The following is an 8027-nucleotide window of genomic DNA, read 5'->3' on the forward strand; positions in this document are numbered from 1 at the left end:
TTATCTAACCACCCACCTTGTTACAGTTGGAATATTATTGAGCATCCATCTCGTTACAGTTTCAAACACAAGATTCAAAACACTAGTTGGAATATTATTGAGCCATCCACCTCGTTACAATTGGAATATTAATATTATCAAGCCATCCACCTCATTACAGTTGAAATATTATCGAGCCATCCACCTCGTTACAATTGGAATATTATCGAGTCATCCACCTCGTTACAGTTGGAATATTATCGAGCATCCACTTCGATACAGTTGGAATATTATCGAGCCATCCACCTTGTTACAGTTGGAATATTATCAAGCCATCCACCTCATTACAGTTGAAATATTATCGAGCCATCCACCTCGTTACAATTGGAATATTATCGAGCCATCCACCTAGTTACAATTGGAATATTATCGAGCCATCCACCTTGTTACAGTTGGATTATTATCGAGCCTCCACCTCGTTACAGTTGGAATATTATTGAGCCATCCATCTCGTTACAGTTGGATCATCAAGCCATCTGGCTCGCTGTAGAGATCATCGGAGTTTGCCATGCACAAAACAAGCAATCACATCTCCAAATCCTTAGCATGAGTTATAATGAACACACGGTGTTCGAAAGCGGTATCCATTATCCTTTACTTTCAAAACTTCTTTATTTGCTCGTCTAGTTGAAAATGATGTTTATGCCTATTCATAAAGATATACTCATTTGTTATATGAATGATCTTTCTTTATTTTTTTTACTCAAAGTGCTAGCTAAAGCGGCACTATGTCTACTAATTATTTACTTTGAGTGTGCAGACATAGACTGAACATACTTATGTGACATCTTTCACAACAAGAGTAACTGAAAAGCATCGTAAGAGATGCTACCACTTTTTCCAATTACAGTTTCTACTAACAAGTTTATTTCAGTCTTTGTCGAGAGCATCCAAGAGGATGAATTCATAACCACAGGTGCGAACGACATCAACAAGGATGCAGCACAATGTGGAACTTTTTCTTAGCAGTGAACTGAGACATAGTTCGAAGAGGAGTATCAAACTCTCAGGACACGAGCTGAGGAACGATTTCCACCACAATCAAACCATACCCCTATCAGAAGGCATGTGGGCTTTTCTTTGGGTTTATCGGTTTCAGTTTCGCATCCGGTAAATTTTGATTTTCATTGGGAGCAACTTTCTAATCCGAGTGATAATACACCAAGAGCTTTGGAAATTATGTCTGTGTAACTTCTTACTTATAGGTGTGAAGAGCTCCGCATTCATGGCTAAGAGGCTGCAAGCCTCTTTTTCATACTCAACTTATTTGTCACTCTTCCAAAACCAAAGGTTATCTTAGCATACTCGAATTTTTTTTCAACCGATCGAGTCGAACTACAAGCAGCCTGATTCCCTAAGTTGAGGGATATGTAGGCGGGATCAATGTTGAAAACTCGGCTGTATTCCAATATTCTCTCTTAAAATCTTATTCCCAAGCATTCTGGTATCTTCATAATTCGATATCAGGATAGCTTTTGAATTTTTCCAAAATGGTGCGTTAAATCAAGCGTATCGAACTACAAGTGGCCTGAATTCTCATATAGCCTGAGATATGTAGGAAACCCATTTCCGATATTCAGCCATAATTTCTAAAGTCCGTACCAAAGCTTTTCTCTGAAAGATGAAGATGTGGTCGGTCAAAATTGGATTTGTCAATTTTATTTGCCTCGGCTTTCTTTCATCAATCCAAGTCAAACAAGGGACAGTTGTTGACATCCAATTTTGGACCTCCACAATATATATTAATAATCGAGTTTCATAAATTCGAAACGATTTGAAATAATTGACTTTATAAAGTTCAAAATATTTTTCAAGTTACTTTTAATTAATTTTACCATTTTTATAATTTTTAAGTATTATATATGTTTTATATAATTTTGTATACAATTAGTATATTTTATAAACATTTCGAAAATCATCTCAAAAAGATTTTAATTTTAGTAAGTATTTTATTAAATTAATTTAGTTTAAATTATGGTTATAATTTTGAATCATTAGTTTACAATTAAGTTAATTATTTTATTTCGTTAAGATTAAGAAGCTCGTTAATTAATTAATATTAATTCATTTTATTTGGGATTTAGCCTAATTTGTTAATTTAACTCAATTTGACTCTTTCTTAAAACTCCAAGATCTAACCTATCTTTGACCTCACCTTAAGCTCAAATTTACCTCCTAGTACGCTGCAAATCCAGTCCAGAAACGCGATCCAAATCGTGAACCAGCAATCCAGCGACCCGAGTCCAGCTCGCGTGTCTGTCTCCCTCTTTCCCTTATCCTCTCTGTACGGTAATAATCCAGGTGTCTCCATCTTCTTGTCTCTTCGTCCTTGCCCTTGAATCAGACGGATACCATTCTCATTCCGTTGAGAATGGTACGAATTCCAGTTGTTGGCAACCTTATCCTCAAGGGAGGTTTGAACTCCAAATTTGAAATTCACCCAATTTTCACCTGATTTTCCCCCATTTTATCTTTAGTTTCTTCTATAAAAGTCCATCTTTGCCTTTAGTTTAAGGTTGGAAAAATAGAGTTGGAAAATATGGGTTAGAAAAGTAGAAAAATAAGGTCGATACTCAGACATTAGATACAACATTACAGAGAAAATACAAAGGTTTTCGAGGCTAAAATAGACCAAAAAATAGACAAGCAAGATAGAGGGCACTTAAGTTTCGGTTTCATTTTGAATTTGAATTTCTTGTTGTTGTCTCGGTTTCTCATTCTGGAGGTGGAATCGTCATCGTGGCTAGCTCGTTCTCGACTTCTCGTCTCAGTCGCTGCCCAAAAGGAGGTAAATTCTTTCTTAGCTTTGTTAATTCGTCGTTCTACTATGTGTTCTTAGTTTTGTTTTATGTCTCTTTAGGTTAGAATTTGGTTTATGAGTATTATCTAGAGCAATGTTCCTCTTTTTAATATTTTACTGTTATAGTCACAAAGCTTATTAACTTATTTGATTATATTCTAGTTACTCGTTTGAATCATCCATAAAGATTAATGTTTATCTTGGGTTTACCCCTCGTATTTGTTCGATAATAGGCATCTGAATTCGTGTTTGTGCATCTAAGAAATGTCAAATGCATTGGTTTGATTTCTCTGTCTAGAGCTACTGTTTGTAGAGTTGTATTTTCTTTTTTTTGTCTAGTATTTCTTCTTTGACATGATGGTGTCCATGTTTGCGCTTCTTCATAGTCGATATTTGTTCAAGTTCTAACTTGCTGGTAACCTGTCTGGGCATAGTTTCGAGTCCATTTCAGTGGGTGTCGCTTTGAAATGAGTTCTAAATCTGCGAATCTTCTTAGTCTTAATTCAAAAAATGTGCATATACTCTTGTGGCTTGATATTTTCTTAAGCTTGTGGGCTGTGCAAAGTTTTCCTTTCATATCCATTGGAATTTCAACTACTCGTTATGCCATCTAAGATTGATTTTATGATTAGTATGGTGTTCAAGTATAGCTTTCTCTGTTTGTAGCCAATTGTTTTGTCAATATTGTTATGCCTCCAACTTCCGCCTTAATTTAATGTATTGGTTTGGTTGTTAAATCTAGTAGGTTACAATTTCCACTCTATTGAAAGAATTTAGACTTAGAAGTTGTTGATATGAAAAAGCTCTCCAATTTAAATATGGGGTAAAGTCAAACTATTCTTTTGGTTTAGATTTTTGCCCTTTTGGGAAGATTGTTGTTTCGTATTTAACATAAGCATCATTTCCTCTGTTTAACTAGTTTTCTCGCTGCTCCTCCACACTTTATTTGTCGTGATTAATGTTCATAGGATAGTGGTTTTGTGTAGTTTCTTTTTTCCTAAACTGCTCTATATGGCAATGATCTTCCATCCTCCCTTTTTCCTTTAACCCGTGCTATTAAGTGAATATCATATCTTTGTTAATCAACTTTGTTCAGTTCAATTAAAACGTGACTAAGTTGAATTCAAAAGCTTGTAAACCTCTTTTCTTTATATGTTGTGGAAGCCTTCGACTTATAATTTGAGCATGAAATGACTCGGTTTGATTTTAGATTTTCTTTCATGATCTGGACTATAGTTTCCCTTAGATACTTATTTTGTTGAAACTTTTGGTTTGACAACAGTAGACTTCTGATTCTGTCCCGTTGTTCTGGATGAATTTTATTTCATTAAATTGTGTTGATACATTGTTTTAACTATACTCTTCTTTGGAAAATTTTACTAATCTTCTTTAATTGTTTTATTTTTTCATTCTATGCAACTATTATCTCTGTATATCATAAAATGACACCTTAGAGTTCTCCATTAATATTTTCTTTAGCTTAAATGGAGATTGCTTAAGTTGTGTGTCCATTTCAAATCAAGAGTTCTCATTTACTTGTTTGTTAATATGTTGGGAATTTTGGAAGTCTACCTTGTTTGATAGCAAAGCATATTGTTATTTAGATATGGTTACTTGTATAAGATGTCTACTTATCCTTTTCTTTTCTCTCTTTTACATGACCACTCCCTCGTTGGAGTCCGAGTTGGACTCAAATCCATCTCCTTTGCATTTCGAACCGGGCCACGGAGGCCCAAGTTCATTCTCTTTCTCGAGTCAACCCTCAATTACCAATAATGGAGCAGACGAATAGGTCCAATTGAAAGAAAAAAGGGCCGCAAAACTAAAAATGCAGGTCCCGAGAGCTGAAATATAATAATATACAATGTGATACAACGATATACACTCACTGTATACGCTATATAAATGTAGTGAAATGGGCCCAAAAAGCCCTAAAATTTCAGCTTTGAATTTAGTTATTATTGGGCCTATTTCCCTTTTATTTTAATTATTATTACCTTGTTAGTTTGTAGGACAGGTGGAATTGGGCCTTTGGCCCAAAACGAAATTAGGCCCAAGTACTGGCCCAGGCGAACAGAAAACCAGACTTGGGCCCAAATCTCTTTCCTTTTATCATCCAGATGCCTTGGTTGTTTACTTGCTATTATTTGCTAATAATTTTAAGGTTTTCGAAATTCAATTCCCCAAAAGAATAACTGTTTTATGTTAACTATTAAAAATTAAACAAATATTTATTTTTACTTGACTTTAGAATATTTACCTAAATATTATCCTTATAACATTTCCCCTTTCCCCCTTAGTTATTTTAAACTCTTAAATTGTTAATTTCCTAAAGTTGTTAAGCAAGCTTATCGTTTAAAAGTATTAGACAAATAGTTAATTACTGGATAACCGCATGTTAGCGGGCATTTCGGGTGCCTTTAAATCCTTCCCAAAATGCTAATATGAACCCCGAACCCCTTTTTAATATTTTCATTAGATTTCTGTTTTAATCTTTTGGAAAAATGGTTTTCTTAATTTTACTTTAAAAATTAAGTGGCGACTCTTAAAACCAGTCTAGTATATTTTTAAAATAAAACAAATACATGGGTTGCTAAGAGATTTGTACCCTAATTTTGATGGAGATAATATGAATAATAGTACTGGTGATGATGTTCGGGAGGAGGAACCAAATGCTGAAGCAAAATGATTCTATAGGTTATTGAAAGATCTTGATCTACCATTATATGAAAGTGCAAAAGTGTCCAAACTTTCTACTTTGATTAAATTGCTTCAGCTTAAAAGTATTGGTCATTGGAGTAATGAGTCATTTACAATGCTGTTAAAGCTTTTGGAAGATGATTTATTGCTTGATGGAACAAATTTGCTGGATTCATATTATGAGGCAAAGAAGGTAATTCGAGATCTTGGACTTTCTTGTAAGAAGATTGATGCATGTAAGAATGATTTCATGTTGTATTGGAAGGATGATAATTGTCTTCAATCGTGCAAAGTTTGTGGTGCGTCTAGATGGAAGGATGCTAAACATAGTGGGGAAACAAAATTGAAAAAAGGAAAAAGATATCATGCAAGATTTTACGCTATTTTCCTCTAAAGCCAAGACTTCAAAGATTATTTATGTGCTCAAAGACATCTCTTTTGATGTCATGGAATCATGACAAAAGAGTTGATGATGGAATAATGAGGCATCCAGCTGATTCAATGGCATGGAATTTTTTTGATGAACTTCACCCATCTTTTGCAGTTGAGCCTCGTAATGTACGACTTGGACTTGCGAGTGATGATTTCCAACCATTTGGAATGTCGAGAACTCCCTACAACATTTGTCCTATGGTACTTGTTCCTTATAATTTGCCACCTTGGCTTTGCATGAAGCAAGAGAATTTTATTTTGTCAATGCTTATACCTGGTCATGGTAGTCTTGGTGATGCAATTGATGTTTATATACAACCTTTAATAGAGGAGTTGAATGAATTATGGGAAACTAGAGTGGAGACATTTAATGCATCAACTAGAAAGAATTTTACATTACATGCATCTTTGTTGTGGACAATTAATGACTTTCCAGCATATTCAAATTTGTCTGGATGGAGTACAAAAGGAAAATTGGCTTGCCCATGCTGCAATAAAAAAACTTGTTCTACAAGGCTAACAAATGGCCAAAAACAGTGGTATATGGGCCATAGACACTATCTTCCTCTTAATTACAAATGGAGAAATGATAAAGTGTCATTTGATAAGACTATTGAGCATAGGCTACCACCAGAAATGTTGTCTGGTGATGATATACTTGATCAGGTTGTTGATTTAGATGGGTTGCCATTAACAAAGGATCCACAGAAAAATATTAAAATATCGCATAAGAAAATGGGTGATAATTGGAATAAGAAGAGTATATTCTTTGATCTTTCATAACGGAAAACCTTATTGTTGCGAAATAATCTTGATGTGATGCACATTGAGAAGAACATATGTGATAGTATTTTGGGGACAATTTTAGATGTCAAAGGGAAAACAAAAGACACATTGAGTACTCAGTTGAATTTACAAGCAATGAATATACGAAAAGAATTACATCCAATACAAAATGGAGATGTATATGAGTTGCTGGCAACATCTTACACATTATCTATTGAAGAGAAGCAAAAGTTTTTCAATTTTTTGAAGAATTTAAAGGTCCCAGATGGATTTTCCTCAAATATTTCTCAATGCCATGCGTGGTATGCTTTGCAAATCTGTGTCTGAACCACTTATTGAGTTGTCTATGTTTTTCAAAGTTCTTGGAGCAAAATGTTTGAGCATATAGGAGTTGGAATAAATAGAAGCCCAAATACCAAAAACACTATGCAAGTTAGAAAAGGTGTTCCCTCCTGCTTTTTTTGATGTCATGGTACACTTGTCTATTCATTTACCTAATGGAGCTAGGATTGCTAGACCAGTTCAATATCGATGGATGTATCCAATAAAGAGATACCTACACTTTTTGAAGTGTTTTATTGATAATATGGCTCACCTTGAAGGTTCGATTGTAGAGGGATATTTAGCAGTTGAATGTATGACATTATGTTCAAGGTATTTGAATACAATAAAGACAAAGTTTAATTGTCCGGAGAGAAATTATGATGGTGGGGTAATTGAATCTGAGGGTGGTTTAGCCATATTTTGTGAACCTGGAAAAATTTTAAAGGGTAGTTCACCAGACATACTTGATTCACATGATTTGGAGGAGGCACATTTTTATATTTTGAAGAACTGTAATGAAATTCAACCATTTCTCGAGTAAGTATTGATTAAATCTAATAATTTACTTCTATCTTGTCCATATTTTAACTTAAAATAACATGTAGAACTTCAATTCATTGTAGAGAATTTTCACAAATTCATAGTGAGACCTCTCAACAAAGTTCAGATGTGGAGTGGAATAGACAATTCATTAGTTGGTTACAAAAAAAGGTGAGTAGAAATTAATCAATTTTCTTAAATCAAGTATGTAAATATTGTTTTCTAAAAGGGTATTTTGATGTTGTTAGGTTCCAGAATTATACAAACTTGATGATAGTAAGAGAATGGAAGATTTGCTAGCGTTATCACGTGGTCCTCTGCCATATGTGACAAGACTCAAAGGCCATATTGTTAATGGATATAGGTTTCATGTGCAAGAGTATGATCAATATTTGAAAATTCAGAA

This window comes from Solanum tuberosum, unplaced genomic scaffold (genome assembly GCF_000226075.1).
Source record: "Solanum tuberosum cultivar DM 1-3 516 R44 unplaced genomic scaffold, SolTub_3.0 scf00016, whole genome shotgun sequence".
Classification (NCBI taxonomy): Eukaryota; Viridiplantae; Streptophyta; class Magnoliopsida; order Solanales; family Solanaceae; genus Solanum; species Solanum tuberosum.